Raw genomic sequence first — 18301 nt, 5'->3', positions numbered from 1 at the left:
CCATGGGTGGAAAAGTTTTTTTGCATGCAGAATGCTAGTAGAACTGTGAGAGAATTTTCAACGTTTCCTTGGACAATAACCACTATACAACCCTGCCTCTTCATTAAGCCATGAGTGGAGGGAGAATTTATTAATGCAATAAGTTTTTATTATGTCCAAAGCCCCTGTGGGGGGGGGCGATTTGCAGCCTGGCAGAACTGAGGAATGGACACTAACTACTGTACCACACTGCCTCTCTGTCATGCCTTGAGTGGGAGAAGTCTTTTTGCAATGCTCTTTTTCATGCAGAATGCTAGTAGAGCAGTGAGAAAATGTTCAGTGTGTCCTATGACACTAACCACTATACCACCCTGCCTGTCCTCCATTGTCCCCGCCCCAACCTTGTCAGGTAGGTTAGGCTGAGATGGTGTGGCTGGCCCAGGAATTCCGCTTGGGAGTCCCAGATCCTAGCCTGACATGCTATTTAATGCCTCTTTGGAGTGTAAAGAAACATGATCAAAATGATGGACGTGACAGGGCTCCTTCAAAACATAGCAAATCTATTCCAGCATTCCCCCTTCCAGGGGAGGAAGGCACAGCACATACTCACACCCTCCACAGGCTTCTGAAAGTTTTTTCTAGGGTAAAATTGGGCTTGTCTAAAAATGCCAGCGATGATCTCTGGAAGTTGAGGGCAGCAGTTCCTTCAGTCTTTTGAAACAGGGCTGTGGCAAGAAGCTAAAGAGCTTTCCCAGCCCCGCACCGCACTAAACTGTCCCTTTAATTCCTGAAGCAGCAGCTGCACGTGGTTTGAGCTTTTCTCTCTCCCTGCTAGTTGGTGGGCTTAGCAGGCCCCGCCCACATCTGGAGGCAGTTTGGTTCCTCTCAGGCTCCGTAGGAGAGGAGAGGCGGGGCCTGGGCTTTCTCTGGGACGTTTGTCTCCCTGCCTTAGAGCCGTTTGCCTTTTGAATGCGGTTTGAATTGCTGGGCTACATGTGAGCCTGTCTGGAGGTAGGAGCTCAAGCACAGGGTGTGCAGGGGCAGGGCTGGAGAGGGCAGGGGTCACTTGGGACCAGGAAGAGGGGCAATGGCAGACGGATCAGTGCTGGCTCTGCAGGCTTGGGGCATCTGAAAACTCACCCCCTGGCATGGGAAGCTTTTCTCCTGCCTTTGCCTCTCTCTCATCTGGAGTGGCTACAACAGGATGGGCACTGCTCTCTCGGCAGGCTTTGGGCATCTGAAAGCTCAGCCTCCCCCTGGCATGAGAAGCTGCTCCTTACATTTCTCATAGTAAGAGGGAGAAAGGCATGTTAAGATCCTCATGCCTGCTTTCTCCTGCTCAGTTTCTCTTTTTGTGGGGCTTTACATTGTAATGTTTTCATAATCTAATACTAACTGTGTCCAATGGAGGGGGGGTGTCTCCTATTGCAGGCTGGTTTTTGCTGAAAATTGAAAAGGGGCTGATTTAAGTACATGTTCAGAGGTTGCCATGTGCACAGATTGTAATGGCTTTGTTTATTATATCTCCTAGCCACCCCCACCCCAGGTCCTTTTCCTTTGAAAAAACCTTTTGTTGTGCAGCCAAGATCTTTATTTCTGAACCAGAGGAAAATAGTGTTGGAAACTTATCATGCGGCATGGCATGGTGGCAACTCACCTCCTTGCATTTTTCTCAGGAATGAATCTCTCCCTCCCTCCCTCCCTCCCTCCCTCTCTCTCGGCACCTCCCCATACCTCATACCGGCAGTTTCAAAGGTATTAATTTTGAAGCCAGAGACAGGCCCCCTGCAAAGAGTCTTTCGTTTTCTACACAACTCTATTCCTTTGCCTTCTTTTGTCTCCCCACTCTCACAGTCTCAGATGCCATTTCTACATGTACCTTTTTAAGCAGATTGTCCCATTTCGCTTACATTGGCAGAGAATCTATAGGAGGATATGACTCTGTCTTTAAAGGTCCTGCTTATTTTAAAATAAGCTTTACACTTGAGATCATTCCGAAGGCATTGGGGGAACATGTGAATATCACATGGGGTCACAATATTTAATAGTAAAGTGGCCGAGCCATGCGGGTAGCTTTGAGATCAGCCTGTGACTGTCCTCATGCACAGTCAACTCCTCATGCACAGTCAACTAGCCTGCAGTCCTTGTACAGCAATCCTTATAGCTTTATTTCATTTATACCCTGCCTTCCTCCCCAAGGTGTTCTCGTTGACTCTTGTTTTATCCTCACAGCAACCCTGTGAGGCAGGTTAAGCTGAGAGTGTGCCAGGCCCAAAGTCATTCAGAAAGCTTCCATGGTAGAGAGAAGATTCAAACTTGGGTCTCTCAGATCCTGTAAACGCTCTACCCCACTGGGTCTCCCGTTCTCCTGGCTTTCCACAAACTGTACGAAAGTGAATTATCTAGGAGGAGGGTTTTTCTGTGGCTATGAAGGCTGTAATGTACCCAAACGGTTCTGAGAGATACTTTGGAAAAAGGATAGGGACCGTAGACTAAAGTGCTATCCCTTGCTCTCTCTCAGAGTTGAATGGGTGTTATAAGGGATGACAGGGAAAGCAAGGAAGCCGGGAGGCATAGAAAAGAATGTCTGTTCCTTCCCTTTTTAGTTTTAAGGTCATTTCTAGAGCCTTGGTGCTACTAAGGTCCAGTCTTTACTCTCAATCCCTCCACCCTCGAGTGAGGTCAAGATCTGGGCGGGACAGGCCATTTGTCTCCTATTTCCACCTCCTCCCCAGTTTCTCTTGCTAGATAATTGAAAGGATGCTGGAGTTACTCAGTCTCTCAAGAACAGGCCTTTCTCCGTGAAATACAGATGATGTTCTTCTTTCTGTTTCCACTTTTTTGCTTGGAAGTGAACTTTGAAACTGTCTACTGCCACATAAATATTTTCATTTTAAAACTTCCAGATGGATCAGAAGAAAGAAGCTCTTGCTGTACAAGAAAAGCCTGACCTTGAAAAGAAGAGAAGAGAAGGGAAGCGGAAGCCTTGCTTCAAAGCATGGCTTTAACTCCTGCTGCTCCTACGGGTAAGAATTACAATGAACACATATCCCATAAACGTCCCTCACCCATGCACAAGTGAACCTTGAAAGTTGGGTTGTTAATTCATGCTTATTTGATATTTGTTCATAATTGATTCAACTTATCCAGCATAACTTTTCAGAATGTACTTCTAAGTTGTGCTTTAAATTTGCAGTAGATGAAATGCAGATTGTACCGTTGATCTGTAATGTTTGTTTTATTTGAGTTATCGTGTGCTCGTTTTCATGCAGAATGCTCGTAGAACAGGGAGAAAATTTTCAGTGTATCCTTGGACACTAAGCACTATAACCACTAGCCAGTTTACGACACTGCCTCTCTGTTATGCCATGAGCAGGAGAAGCCTTTTTGCAATGCTCTTTTTCATGCAGAATGCTAGTAGAGCAGTGAGAGCATGTTCAGTGTGTCCTTGGACACTATCCGTTATACCACCCAGCCTCTTCATTAAGCCATGAGTGGAGGGACCGTTTGTTAATGCTGCTTTTTTTGAATGGTCATAGATGCAGTTAGCCGTGTTAGTCTGTGGTGGCAAAATCAAAAAGAGTCCAGTAGCACCTTTAAGACTAATCAATTTTATTGTGGCATAAGCTACAATATACCTGACACCTGACGAAGAAAACTTGATATTCGAAAGCTTATGCTACAATAAAATTGGTTAGTCTTAAAGGTGCTACTGGACTCTTTTTGATTTTGCTTTTCTTGAAGAATGCCTGAACAGCATTGAGAAGTTCCCATGTGTCTTTACACACCAAAACTGTCCCTCCTACAATCCTGCCTGTAATTTTGTGTGTGTGTGGGGGGGGAGACTGGCAGCCTTGCAGAAATGAGGGAAGGACAGTAACCACTTGCAACACTGCCTCTCTGTTATGCCGTGAGTGGGGAAAGACTTTTTGCAGCACTCTTTTTCATGCAGAATCCTAGGACAACAGTGAGATAGTTTTCAGTGTGTACTTGGACACTAACCACTGTACCATCCTGCCCCTTCATTAATCTATGACTGGAGGGAGCATTTAATTATGCTTCTCTTGGAGAATTCTAGAGCAACAGTGAGTTAAGTTTCAGTTTGTCTTTGGACACTAACCATTATACCACCTGGACTTTTCATTAAGCCATGAGTGGAGGGAGCGTTTATTGATGCTGCTTTTCTTACTGAATGCTAGAACATCAGTGAGTTAAGTTTCCGTGTGTCCTTGCACGCTAAAACTGTCCCTCCTACAATCCTGCCTGCAATAAGTTTTTAGTGCATCCACTTCCCCTATTGGTGGTGGTGGGGGGAGATTTGTAGCCTGGCAGTACTGAGGGAAGGGCACTAACCACTGTACCACACTGCCTCTCTGTTATGCCATGAGTGGGAGAAGCCTTTTTGCAATGCTTCTTTTTCAAGCAGAATGCTGGTAGAGCAGTGAGAATATGTTCAGTGTGTCCTTGGGCACTAACCACTATACCGCCCTGCCTCTTCTTTAAGCCATGAGTGGAGGGAGGATTTATTAATGCTGCTTTTCTTGCAGATTGCTAGAGCAGCAGCGAGTTAACTTTAAGTTCACCGACGTTCAAGATCTTTTTCCACCTGCAGCACCTCTAGTGTCATCTATCTCCTGATATGTGACTGCGACCAATTTTATGTTGGCTGCACCACATGCCCCCTGCGATTACGCATCCAGGAACATACCTCTAGATGTAGAGCTCAGAATATGGCATAACAGGGGCAGTGTGGCTCATTGGTTAGTGTCCTTTCCTCAGTTCTGCAAGGGTGTGAATCTCTGCGGCCCCACACAGGGGCTTTGGACATGCTGAAAACTTACTGCAGGCAGGATTGTGGGAGGGACAGTGAGGGAAGGACACTAACCACTGTACCACACTGCCTGTCTCTTATGCCATGAGCGGGAGAAGCCTTTTTGCAATGCTTCTTTTTCATGCTGAATGCTAGTAGAGCAGTGAGAGACAGTTTTAGTGTGCAGGGGCACACTGAAACTTATCTCACTGCTGCTCTAGCAATCTGTAAGAGAGGCAGCATTAATCAGTGCTCCCTCCACTCATGAGTATGCCTTTGGACACCCTCCGAACTTATTGCAGGCCCAACTTTGTGAAGAGGCAGGGTGGTATATTGGTTAGTGTCCAAGGAGACACTGAACACTCTCTCACTGCTCTACTAGCATTCTGCATTAGTGTCTGTCCTGGGACACTAATATACCACACTTCTTCTTCATGCAGCCATGAGTGGAGGGAGCATTTACTAATGCTGCTTTTCTTCATCCCCTACTGGATGGGTAATTGCAGCCTGGCAGGACTGAGGAAGGACACCAACCACTGTACTACACTGCCTCTCTGTCATGCTATGAGCAGGAGAAGTCTATTTGGAAAGCTTTTTCATTAAGAATGCTAGTAGAAAAGTGAGAAATTTTGAAAGTGTCCTTGAACACCAACCATTATACCACCCTGCCTCTTCATTAAGCCATAAATGGAGGAAGCATTTATTAGTGTTGCTTTTCTTGCAGAATGTTAGAGCAGCAGTGAGTTAAGGTTCTGTGTGTTCTTGCGCACTAAAACTGTCCCTCCTACAATCCTGCCTGCAACAAGTTCTGAGTATATTCAAAGCCACTGTGTGTGGGGGGGCGGGCAGAGATTTACACCCTTGCAGAACTGAGGGAAGGACACTAACCAATGTAGCGCACTGGCTCTCTGTTATGCTATGCGTGGAAGAAGCCCTTTTGCAATGCTTCCTTTTCATGCAGAATGCTAGTAGAACAGTGAGAATTTTCAGCGTGTCCTTGGGCACTAACCACTAGACCACCCTGCCTCGTCTTTAAGCCATGAGTGGAGGGAGCATTTATAAATGCTGCTTTTCTTTCAGAATGCTAGAGCAGCAGTGAGTTAAGGTTCCTTGTGTCCTTGCAAACTAAAACTTTCCCCCCTAAAATCCTGCCTTCAGTATGTTTTTAGTGTGTGCAAATCCCCTATGTGTGTGGGGGGGGGGGATAATTGCAGCCTGGCAGGACTGAGGGAAGGACACTAACCACTGTAGCACAGTGCCTCTCTGTTACACCACGCGTGGGGGAAGCCCTTTTGCAGTGATCTTTTTCATGCTGAATGCTAGTAGAGCAGTGAGAAAATTTTGAATGCGTCTTTGGACGCTAACCATTATACAAACCTGCCTCCTCATTAAGCCATGAGTGGAGGGAGCGTTTATTGATGCTGCTTTTCTTCCAGAATGCTAGAACAGCAGAGAGTTAAGTTCCCGTGTGTCCTTGCACACTAAAACTGTCCCTCCTACAATCCTGCCTGCAACAAGTTTGTAGTATGTCCACTTCCCCTATTGGTGGTGGTGGGGGGCGATTTGTAGCCTGGCAGTACTGAGGGAAGGACACTAACCACTGTACCACACTGCCTCTCTGTTATGCCATGAGTGGGAGAAGCCTTTGTGCAATGTTCTTTTTCAAGCAGAATGCTGGTAGAACAGTGAGAATTTTCAGTGTGTCCTTGGACACTAACCACTATACCGCCCTGCCTCTTCTTTAAGCCATGAGTGGAGGGAGCATTTATAAATGCTGCTTTTTTGGCAGATTGTTAGAGCAGCAGTGAGTAAAGTTTAAGTTCACCAATGTTCTAGAATTCTGCAAGAAAAGCAGCATTAATAAATGCTCCCTCCACTCAGGGCTCCATGAAGAGGCAGTGTGGTATAGTGGTTAGTGTCCAAGGTGACACTGAACATTTTCTCACTGCTCTACTAGCATTCTGCATGAAAAAGAGCATCGCAAAAAGGCTTTTCGCGCTCAGGGCATAACAGAGAGGCAGTGTAGTACAGTGGTTAGTGTCCTTCCCTCAGTTCTGCCACGGTGCAATTCTCTCCCCCTCCATAGGGGCTTTGGAGATACTCACTGCAGCTCTAGCATTCTGCAAGCAAAGTAGTATTAATAAATGCTCACTCTACTGATGGCTTGGTGAAGAGGCAGGGTGGTATAATGGTTAGTGTCCAAGGACAGAGTGAAAATTTTCTCACTCCTCTACTAGCTTTCTGCATGAAAAAGAACATTGCAAAAAGGCTTCTCCTGCTCATAGTATAACAGGGGCAGTGTGGTTCATTGGTTAGTGTCCTTTCCTCAGTTCTGCAAGGGTGTGAATCTCTACGGCCCCACACAGGGGCTTTGGATATACTGAAAACTTACTGCAGGCAGGATTGTAGGAGGGACAGTGAGGGAAGGACACTAACCACTGTACCACACTGCCTCTCTCTCATGCCATGAGCGGGAGAAGCCTTTTTGCAATGCTTCTTTTTCATGCTGAATGCTAGTAGAGCCGTGAGAGACAGTTTTAGTGTGCAGGGGCACACTGAAACTTATCTCACTGCTGCTCTAGCAATCTGTAAGAGAGGCAGCATTAATTAATGCTCCCTCCACTCATGAGTATGCCTTTGGACACCCTCCGAACTTATTGCAGGCAAAACTTTGTGAAAAGGCAGGGTGGTATATTGGTTAGTGTCCAAGGAGACACTGAACACTCTCTCACTGCTCTACTAGCATTCTGCATTAGTGTCTGTCCTGGGACACTAATATACCACACTTCTTCTTCACGCAGGCATGAGTGGAGGGAGCATTTACTAATGCTGCTTTTCTTCATCCCCTACTGGATGGGTAATTGCAGCCTGGCAGGACTGAGGAAGGACACTAACCACTGTACTACACTGCCTCTCTGTCATGCTATGAGCAGGAGAAGTCTATTTGGAAAGCTTTTTCATTAAGAATGCTAGTAGAGGGGGGCGTGGCGTCGCTGACTCCGGGATGGACGCGTGCTGAAAGATCTCCGCTCCTCCCAGCCCCCAATTCTCCATATAAAGCTACACAACATTACTTTTGATTGCTATATTATGAAAAATAACAACGCTAAGAAGAGAAAGAACATAGTGAAAGCAGCTAAAAACTTACAGCCGCTTTTTTCGGCGCCTAAGGAGAGAATGCAGAGCGAGGAAGTAAAAATGGAGAGATCCAAAATGGCGGACGGACTACCTTCTCATGCGAGCGAAAAGGTACACAATGCTAATATAACCCTAGATCCTCAGCTCAATAAACTAAAGAATGAAATCCTAGAACAAATCGCTAAACTGATTGCCCCACTAACGGCACAACTGGCTGAAATAAAAGTGGACTTGCAAGCAACAAGTCTAAAAGCAGATAAAGCTTTAGATGCAAGTTCCTCGACACAGAGAGAAGTGAGCTTACTGCGTGAGGCTTTTGAAAACCAGCAAGAAAGACTGATTAACCTAGAAGTTAATATGAGACAGAATCACTTGAAGCTGAGGGGAATTGATGAACTTTTGTTACCAAAGGAAGATTTAATACCTGTAATCTCAAGATGGCTTGTAAAGCATCTGGAACTAGAAGAAGGGGTAAACACCCTAATTACAAAAGCCTACCGAATCGGAACTCCTAAGCAATATAAGAACAGACCTGTGCCAAGAGACATAATCATAGAGATACCTGATCAAAAAATAAAGATGAAAACAGCTAAAATATCAGGCTCAATATTGTTCAATGGAACCCCAGTGCAAATATATACTGATTTACCGAGAGAAGCATTATTAATAAGGAAAGAACTGAAACCTATCACAGACGCGCTGAGGAAAGCTAACATCAGATATAAGTGGATAAATCATGTCAAGATATTAGTGATTTTGAACGGGAAACATCATGTTGCTACGAACTTAAGGAATGGAACAGAACTCTTGAATAACATCGGCGTGGAGATACCCATGGAGACAAGCAAGCAAAATCAGAAGAGAAAATCGACGGACATGTTTTCTCCACAGAAGGGAAGTAAGATCCCGATAAGAAATGCCTAGCAGTCCTTGGAGGACAAGAACTTTTAATTGAATTAATCAGCTATTGTTGTGTCTTATATATTATAATTAAGACAAATGGAGATTGGGGGTGGGGGGGGAGAGGGAGGGCTTCAACACAGCTCCGTGGTATTAGAACTTTTCATTTGGAAAATTACTTTCCAAAACTGTGGCGTGCAGTCAACGACCCAGTTTGAAAGTTCTACGAAATAGCTGGTAGCATGTAACTTGATTGTTAAAAGATTATTGAGTTAAGAGAGTTTATAAAGATATTTGATATCCTAGGGGTAAAGGGAGGGGAGGGTGGGGGAGATTTAGGGATTTAAGCTTATTAATAACACAAATCTCAAGAACTAGGGGAAGGAAGGGAAAGGTTGTATAGTTTAGTATAGTACAGGAGGTAACAAGTTTATAAGGAAGCTCACAAAATTCATATATTTACTTAATTATATCTTTAAAAAAAATAAAATTAATAAAAAAAAATTAAAAAAAATATTAAAATAGGGAAAACCATAAGGAAAAACTTCAGAAAAACAAAACAAAACAAATAAACAAAAAAAAATACCCATAGTTAGGATATAGGGATTAGTTATGTGTTTGTGAAAGAAGAGAGTGGAATTAAAATAGAGTGCTAAATTGTATGTCTTTTACTGTTTGATATTATTGTAGTAGATTGGTACTTGTGTTATATAAGAGAAGCAGTATTATATATACCAAATCATGGCTTCTAAATTTAAAATGACCACTCTAAATGTAAGAGGTTTGGGAAATCCTATAAAGCGGAGAAGAGTTATTTCATTGTTGGCCAAAACTAAATCTCAGGTAATTTTTCTACAGGAAACTCATGCTAAAAATAATGATACAGATATTTTAAAGGCAAGCTGGATTCATTCACAATACTATGCAGCAGGTAACTCCAAATCGAGGGGGGTGGCAATACTATTTACAAAGGATCTTCTATTTCAACATAAAAAAACCCTCAAAGATCCTAAAGGAAGATTCATCTTTGTTAAAGGTTTAATTCAAGAACAAATCTACACCTTCGCATCCATTTATGCCCCTAATAATCAACAATTAAATTTCATTGAAGAAACACTAGGAAAACTGGAGAAATTTCAGGAAGGTCATCTCATAGTAGGGGGGGACCTAAACTACATAATGGATTACAAATGGGACAGATCACACTTTGAGAAAAGAACCACTCAAAAAGATAGAAAGACAAAGTTGCCACCCATCTTACAAAGACACAACCTTATTGACATATGGAGACATCTACATGTAGGGGGAAAGGATTATACTTATTACTCTCAAAGGCACAACTCATATACTAGGATTGACTTTATTTTAGTCTCTGATTCAATGCTTGAGCAAGCGATTGATTCCCAAATAGGATCGTGTCTAATCTCTGATCACTCTTGGGTCAATGTTTTAATAGCTTCAGAAATACCAAAACAGTGCTCCAAACAATGGTGTTTACCGAAACATTTACTTTATAATCACCAAGCAGCTAAAGAAATAGAAAGAATCCTAGAAAGAGCCATAGCTGATAATAACTCTGAAGAAATAAAGGCTAATATACTCTGGGATACGATTAAGACAGTATCAAGAGGACATATTATAGCGCTTTCAGCGAATATAAACAAAGAAAAATTAAAATATAGACAGGATTTAGCAGAATCCATTAAAAGTTTGGAGGAAGAACATAAAATGACAGGGAGCAAAAAAACGTACCAAACATTAACTGCCCAACGTAAAATTTTAGAAACGCTTGACAGTAACAGTGTACATAGAAGTTTAATTAAGTCTAAGCAAAGATATTGGTTTAATACCCCAAAAGCCCTAAGAACTCTATCGAATAAAATAAAACAAAAAAATTTGAAAAATAACATTCACCTACTCCAAGACGAAAACAAAGTAAATCGCCATGATTCCAAATCAATTTTGCAAGTATTTAGAGAATTTTACACGAATTTGTATTCATCAATAAACCCCAAACAAACTAAGATTATGGATTTTCTACACTCACTTAAAAATGTAAAGAAATTGGAAGAGAACCATAGATTAATTTTAGAAAAACCTATCTCCTTACAGGAAACCCTAGAAGCAATTAAGTTAGCCAGAAATAACAAAGCCACGGGACCTGATGGATACCCATCAGAGTTCTATAAAAAATATGCTACATTGCTAGCTCAATATCTAACTAATACTTGCAATTTAGTTTTGGATGAATGTAAATTACCCCCTACCTGGAATATGGCCGATATAGTAGTTATACATAAACAAGGAAAAGACCCAACAAAAGCTGATTCATATAGACCAATATCACTTCTCAATCATGATTATAAATTATTTACATCTATATTGGTCCGACGTTTAAACTCATTCATAAGCAATTATATCCATAATAATCAGGCAGGTTTTATACCCAAAAGAGAAATTACAGACAATATTTATAAAACTTTAAATTTGATTGAGTATTGCAAAAATAACAGGACTGAAGCATTGTTTCTTTCTTTAGATATCCAAAAAGCATTTGATTCGGTTGAGAAAAAATACTTATGTAGCACCCTTCAATTTCTAGGCTTTGGTGAGAAATTCCTAAACACTATTGGAGCAATATATTCGCAACCTACAGCTAATATTAGACTTAATGGTCTACATTCAGAAAAAATTGTAATTAATAGAGGCACTAGACAGGGCTGTCCGCTATCTCCCATGCTCTTTGCTATAGCTTTGGAACTCTTCGCAGTAGCTTTAAGGGAAAATGAAAATATACTTGGAATCCCTATTAAAGATAGTTCCTTTAAAATCTCACTTTTCGCTGATGACATGCTAATTTATTTAACTAACCCAACAACCTCAATGACATATCTCCACCCCTTGTTAACTGAATTTGGTGCTATATCTGGCCTGATTGTTAATCAATCAAAATCACAAATCCTTCCTATCAATCTCTCTAAAAGTACTGAAAACATAATTTGTAAACAGTATAAATATCAATGGGCCTCAAATCATTTAACTTACCTCGGCATTAATATTACTTCCAAATTAAACGACCTTATCAAATTGAATCACCAAAGAATAGCTAACCAAATTAAAGCAGAAATCGTCAATTGGAATAAACTAAAACTTAGCTGGTTCGATAGATTTCATCTAATAAAATCATTTATATTACCTAAGTTTCTTTTCGTTTTCAGAGCAATCCCAATAACAATTCCCATAACGCTAATTACTCAATGGCAAACAATGATCAATAGTTTCTTATGGCAAAACAAACACCCAAGAATTTCTTATTCCACATTGAGACGAAAATCTAGAGACGGAGGTTTTAATTACCCAGATCTCAATTTATACCAAGCAGCAATTAGACTTCTAAACTTACTCCAACTCATCTCTGTGGAAACTACAGCAGAATGGATTACCCTTTTCAATACTCAATTGGACAAATCCTCCTTCAATGATTTAATATGGAACAAACAAATAAATAGACCCAAAAGCATTAACAAAAATACGTTTTTATTAGCAATTTTGCAGACATGGGACAAATTTAAAGCTAAACTTATTCCAGAAAAATCCAGATTCTCCTCATTTGTTAGTCTTGGTTCCCTCCAGGTCAAGAATCAGATTTCATAAATATATTTCAACAGGCTAAGATGACAAGATTAATTGATATAGCTACAAATTCAGGCCTGATGGAGAAATCAGAAATAGAAGACAAATTAATGCAAAAACTGTTATGGTTTAGATACTTACAGATTAAAAATATGATGGAACAAATAGGCATAAAATCAATAATGAAAACTCCCCTGACGGAATTTGAAATGATAATACGATCTTATACAGTTCAAAAAAAAGGAATGATCTCCATACTTTACACTACATTACTGAACACACTGAACAAAAAGCAAATTCTTTGCCAATCCAGCTGGGCCAAAGATTGTAATATAGATCAATCTCTTGAGACATGGAATAAGATTTGGACTTCAACTATATTTAGATCAAACGTTACCCTAACTAAGCTGCAAACATTTAAGATTATTCACAGGTGGTATTTTACGCCTAAGAGACTATCCTATATATATCCATCAGCTTCCCCAAAATGCTGGAAAAACTGTGGAGAGACGGGCACGTTTGCCCATTGTTGGTGGGGCTGCCCTTTTATTAAAAGCTATTGGGAGAAAGTGACTGAATCAATCAGAACAATTACAGGATATGAAGTCCCTTTGGATCCCAAAATCATTTTTTTAGATCAATGGGATGACTTAGCTATACCTATGATTAGAAAAGAATTGTTTGCAACCCTTTTCGTAGTAGCAAAGAATGAGATAGCGTTGGTCTGGAAGAAAGATCATGCACCCTCTGTAGATTCATGGCTTGAAAAAGTGTGGAATCACTTCATAATGGAAAAAACCCATAATGACCTTTACATAGCTGAACAGTTTCCTGTGAATTCCAAGTTCATGGAAAAATGGCTTCCATTCTTTGAATATGTTGATAAAAATAATATCCAGCCTAGATCAAAAATACTTCAATTACTCTCTCTAGAACCTTTACATTATAGCTTATATGTTTTGTTGAACTATATAGCTCTTAACTGTATGTACTTAACTCCCTCCTGTATCACAATAGTTCTGTACTGGTTAATGTTTTGATTTATATGTGTACGTTTGTATGTTGTAATGGTTTATCTGCAATAAAAGTTTAAAAAATCAAAAAAAAAAAAGAATGCTAGTAGAAAAGTGAGAAATTTTGAAAGTGTCCTTGAACACCAACCATTATACCACCCTGCCTCTTCATTAAGCCATAAATGGAGGAAGCATTTATTAGTGTTGCTTTTCTTGCAGAATGTTAGAGCAGCAGTGAGTTAAGGTTCTGTGTGTTCTTGCGCACTAAAACTGTCCCTCCTACAATCCTGCCTGCAACAAGTTCTGAGTATATTCAAAGCCACTGTGTGTGGGGGGGCGGGCAGAGATTTACACCCTTGCAGAACTGAGGGAAGGACACTAACCAATGTAGCGCACTGGCTCTCTGTTATGCTATGCGTGGAAGAAGCCCTTTTGCAATGCTTCCTTTTCATGCAGAATGCTAGTAGAACAGTGAGAATTTTCAGCGTGTCCTTGGGCACTAACCACTAGACCACCCTGCCTCGTCTTTAAGCCATGAGTGGAGGGAGCATTTATAAATGCTGCTTTTCTTTCAGAATGCTAGAGCAGCAGTGAGTTAAGGTTCCTTGTGTCCTTGCAAACTAAAACTTTCCCCCCTAAAATCCTGCCTTCAGTATGTTTTTAGTGTGTGCAAATCCCCTATGTGTGTGTGGGGGGGGGGATAATTGCAGCCTGGCAGGACTGAGGGAAGGACACTAACCACTGTACTACACTGCCTCTCTGTTATGCCATGAGCAGGAAAATTCTTTTTGTAATGCTCTTTTTCATGCAGAACACTGAGAATATTTTCAATGTGTCCTTGGACGCTAACCATTATATCAAGCTGCCTCCTCATTCAGCCATTAATGGAGGAAGAATTTCTTAGTGCTGCTTTTCTTCCAGAATGCTAGAACAGCAGAGAGTTTAAGTTTCAGTGTGTCCTTGCACACTAAAACTGTCCCTCCTACAATCCTGCCTGCAACAAGTTTTTAGTATGTCCAAAGCTCCTGTGTGTGTGTGGGGGGGGAAGATTTGCAGCCTGGCAGAACTGAGGGAAAGACACTAACAACTGTACAACACTACCTTGCTGTTATGCCATGGGTGGAAATTGTCCCCACACCAACCTTGTCAGGTAGGTTAGGTTTTCGCGAATCACAGTTCTCGTCAGATGCATCTAACATGGCTGGATCTATTTTTACTCAGGAGAGAGATTGAAACTATCTGCTGCCACATAAATATTTTCATTTTAAAACTTGCAGATGGATCAGAGGAAAGAAGCTCTTGCTGTACAAGAAAAGCCTGACCTTGAAAAGAAGAGAAGGGAAGCAGAAGCCTTGCTTCAAAGCATGGCTTTAACTCCTGCTGCTCCTATGGGTAAGAATAACAATACACACACATCCCGTAGATGTCCCTCCCCCGTGCACAAGTGTACCTTGAAAGTTCATGCTTGTATTTGTTATTTGTTCATAATTGCTGCAACTTATCCCACATAACTTTTCAGAATGTACTGCTATGTTGGAGTTTAAATTTGCAATAGATTAATAACAGATTGTGCAGTTGATGCATAATGTTTGTTTTATTTGAGTTATCATCTGGTCAGTGTTTAAAGGTTTATCTATGGAAAACTTCATGCACTTCAGTATTACATGTGTTAAGCAAATAAAAGCAGGAATCTTTAAGGTAAAATTGCAAGAGAATCTCATGGTTAGCAGCTAACTGTTGCCATTCTTTTTCTTTACTAAGCGTCTTCTAGACAAGTAATTGAATACCTTAAAAGGGTAATCGAGCAGATGTAACCTAGACGTAGGAACGCTTCAGTTCTTCCTGAACTGAAAATATATTTTAGCTGAAATTTAGACATTAATGTTCTGTATGCTATAAGGCATCGAAGGTAATATTTCCAAAACACCTGGAGTAACTTTTGCATTGACATACAGTTAAGCTCCTGAAAATTCAGACTGTTTCTTGCCAAGGCCTATAGCCAGCCTTATTTTTAAAGGGGGAGTCGCCCAAGAGGGGCATCACAGAATTGTGAGTGACTCCCTAAAGGCTTGTTTCAGGTGGATGGATACCTGCGTTGGTCTGTAGCAGAAGAGCAAGATGTGGGAACTTGTGAGTCTTTTTCTGATTTTTCAGGCTTGGCCAACTTTTTAACTACCCAAAATAAAGGTGTGCCTTAAAGTGGACAACGAAAAAGACAACTTACTTTACTGCTTTAAGAAAATAATAATACCAGACAGAGGGTACCATAATTAGAAGACTGGTGAAGAGTAAACAGCATAAAGAGAATTCAACAGTTACATCTTTTACTAAAAATAAAGCTGAATTGTTCTTGATCATGAGATCCTTTATTGGCATGTAAAAAAATTTAAATACAGAGACTCCATACAAAATGAAATTAAAATACAGATAAGAGCAGGGCAACAGTGCAGCAAAAGCAGTGCAGAATATCACTTGTCTGGGCGTATAGCCATGGCACTGTAGAGGAACTTAGGTACCATTTCCGTTATTTTCCCATCTGGATTATCAAGCAGGAACCGAATATTAAAATCATCAGAAAACTCTGAAAGTTGCGCTAATAAAGGATGTAGAAGATCCCGGTGTAGGATCTTCTGATTGAACATGAGAAAGGCTTCTGTTTTTCTCAGAAGCTTGCACACAATGTGGTATCTTTTTTAGTTATAAAAAGATAAATACGAAACACTCTTTGGTGTTTGATCGCGATCCTGGTCTAGTATAGGTATAAGCAAGTTTTGTTTTCTTTCCTTGAAACTTCTCTGTCAGGATCCTGCAGGTGAGAAGAGGACTGTGTACGGCAGTGCATCTTCTTTGTGTCACCAGCTTGTTTGACACCAGAGCGTGTGGCATTTGAAGTCTGAACTCAGCTACCCCCTGGAAACCGTGCCGTGAGATGTTTTCCACTCACCCCAATCCATTTTTTCAGCTACAGGAGGGTTGAAAGGACGCACGTTATGTAGTCCTTTTCATTGTTTCCAAGCCTACCAATTCTCGATACACTTCACTAAATTTTGCATTGGGCACCATTTCCAAGGAGCAAGGCAGCATGTAGACACTGTAAAGAAATAAAATGTTTCGTAGAGTGCCAGTGTAGTGTGGTGCTCAGAATATTGAGGAAGGCCCTGTGAAAGCAGGCTTAAATTTCTGCCCTGGCTGGCCTTGGACTCTCTCAGCCTAACCTTCCTCACAGGGATGTTTAGGTGACTAAAATATATTGTGCTTCCCTGCATTCCTTGGCCTTATGCTCACATATCAGTACATTTATGTAGTACTCTATGTTTAATTACAATTCTCAGAAACCCAAAATTTCTGTGACGCCCTGACATCTACAACCTGACAAAGACTTCTGTTTTGTTTTTAAGAAATATAATAAATCATAGAGTGCCAGTGTAGTGCAGTGGTCAGAATACTGAGGAAGAATCTGGGAAAACAGGCTTAAATTCCTGCTCTGCCCTGGCTGATCTTGGACAGATCCCACTCTCTCGGCCTAACTTACCTCACAGGAATGATGTGATGATAAAAATATACTGTACTTCCCTGCATTTCCTGGCCTTACGCTAACATGTTTGTACATACGTGGTGCTCTTGTCATGTTGCTGTTCTCTGTTTTTTGTAAAATCTGTTCAATTGAATTCTAAGAATCAGCTTTCCTCTTTAAAGAGTGAGCTGGCCTTGACACGAAATGTGAACGAGTATGGAACGAGTATGTGAACAAGTCTCGCTACTGGCCTCAAACCCAGACTTTGCACGCTGGGTTTATAGTGGTCTTTCAGAGCACTAATTGAGTGATGTTGGCCTTTAAAACCAGGTTTCTCCTTGAGAAACAAGCATGTCTTGATAACGGTCAGCGGGATTGATTTGATGAAGAAAGCGCTTATTAAACGCTAAACATTTTGGCTTTAACTTAATCTCTTTCTCCACATAGAAACCACATCTGAGGGTGTGATATGCTCCAGAGCGACAGCAGCCTCGTCGTGTGATGCAGATTAGTCCAAGGCTTCACTTTATGCTTTCCACCGGCACAACATCTCCCGAGTGAAACAGGCGCAAGTAGCGTATAATGTGGATGGTGATCCTTCAGGCATTTCATCCTTGTCATTAGGACATCGAGCTCTAGTTACAGGGAGAAATTTAATGATGTTACTGTGCCACCGCAAATAAAACATACTCTCTATTGACACTCATGCTTCCTGTGTCCTTGACAGCAATGTCATGTGCAGAGATTGAGGAACACGCCACTTCTTTACCTCCTGGAAGGAAACTCTTCAGATCTTTTCTCTTCCTGTGGTAAAGAAGCACCAGCGCAAGAGAACGTATCCTATGGTGAAAGAAAGCCAGTTTGGTGTAGCGGTTAAGAGGGCACGACTCTAATCTGGAGAACTGGGTTGGATTTTCCCACTTCTCCACTTGAAGCCAGTCGGGTGACTTTGGGTCAGTCAGTTAACAGGCACTCTCTCAGCCCAATCCACCTCATAGGGTGATCATTGTGGGGATAAAGATAGCGTACTTTGTAAACCATTCCGAGTGGGCGATAAGGCATCCTAAAGGCAGTATATAAATCAAATGTTATTATTAAAGGGGACTGTACTTATGCAGGCAATGCTGAAGCACAATGCCAAGAAGATTCCAAACATAGAAGGCTGAGCTCGGTAAACTTTTCCGCTCTGAGAGCAAGGCTGAGCTGATCAGCAAACTACAAATCTTGGGCCTGCATTCAGTTCCTGCCACTGTTCAAGATCCCTCGATCAAAGTGGAAAGAGGAAGGGTGTTAAAGACCACAATGACTAGGCAG

The 18301-nt window shown here is 41.4% G+C and overlaps 1 long non-coding RNA gene across 1 annotated transcript; it reads left to right on the top strand.

The window, feature by feature from the left end:
* The first annotated feature begins 908 nt into the window (after nucleotides 1–908).
* On the top strand, nucleotides 909–17615 carry LOC129344099 (uncharacterized). Its single transcript, XR_008598363.1, has 4 exons — nucleotides 909–990; nucleotides 2886–3005; nucleotides 14751–14865; nucleotides 16276–17615. It is a non-coding gene; the product is annotated as an uncharacterized LOC129344099 (long non-coding RNA).
* Nucleotides 17616–18301: the final 686 nt, after the last annotated feature.

The sequence above is a fragment of the Eublepharis macularius genome, chromosome 16, assembly GCF_028583425.1.
Source record: "Eublepharis macularius isolate TG4126 chromosome 16, MPM_Emac_v1.0, whole genome shotgun sequence".
NCBI classification, from domain to species: domain Eukaryota; kingdom Metazoa; phylum Chordata; class Lepidosauria; order Squamata; family Eublepharidae; genus Eublepharis; species Eublepharis macularius.
The sequence above is the reverse complement of the archived record's forward strand: the minus strand, read 5'-3'. Positions and strand labels throughout refer to the sequence as shown.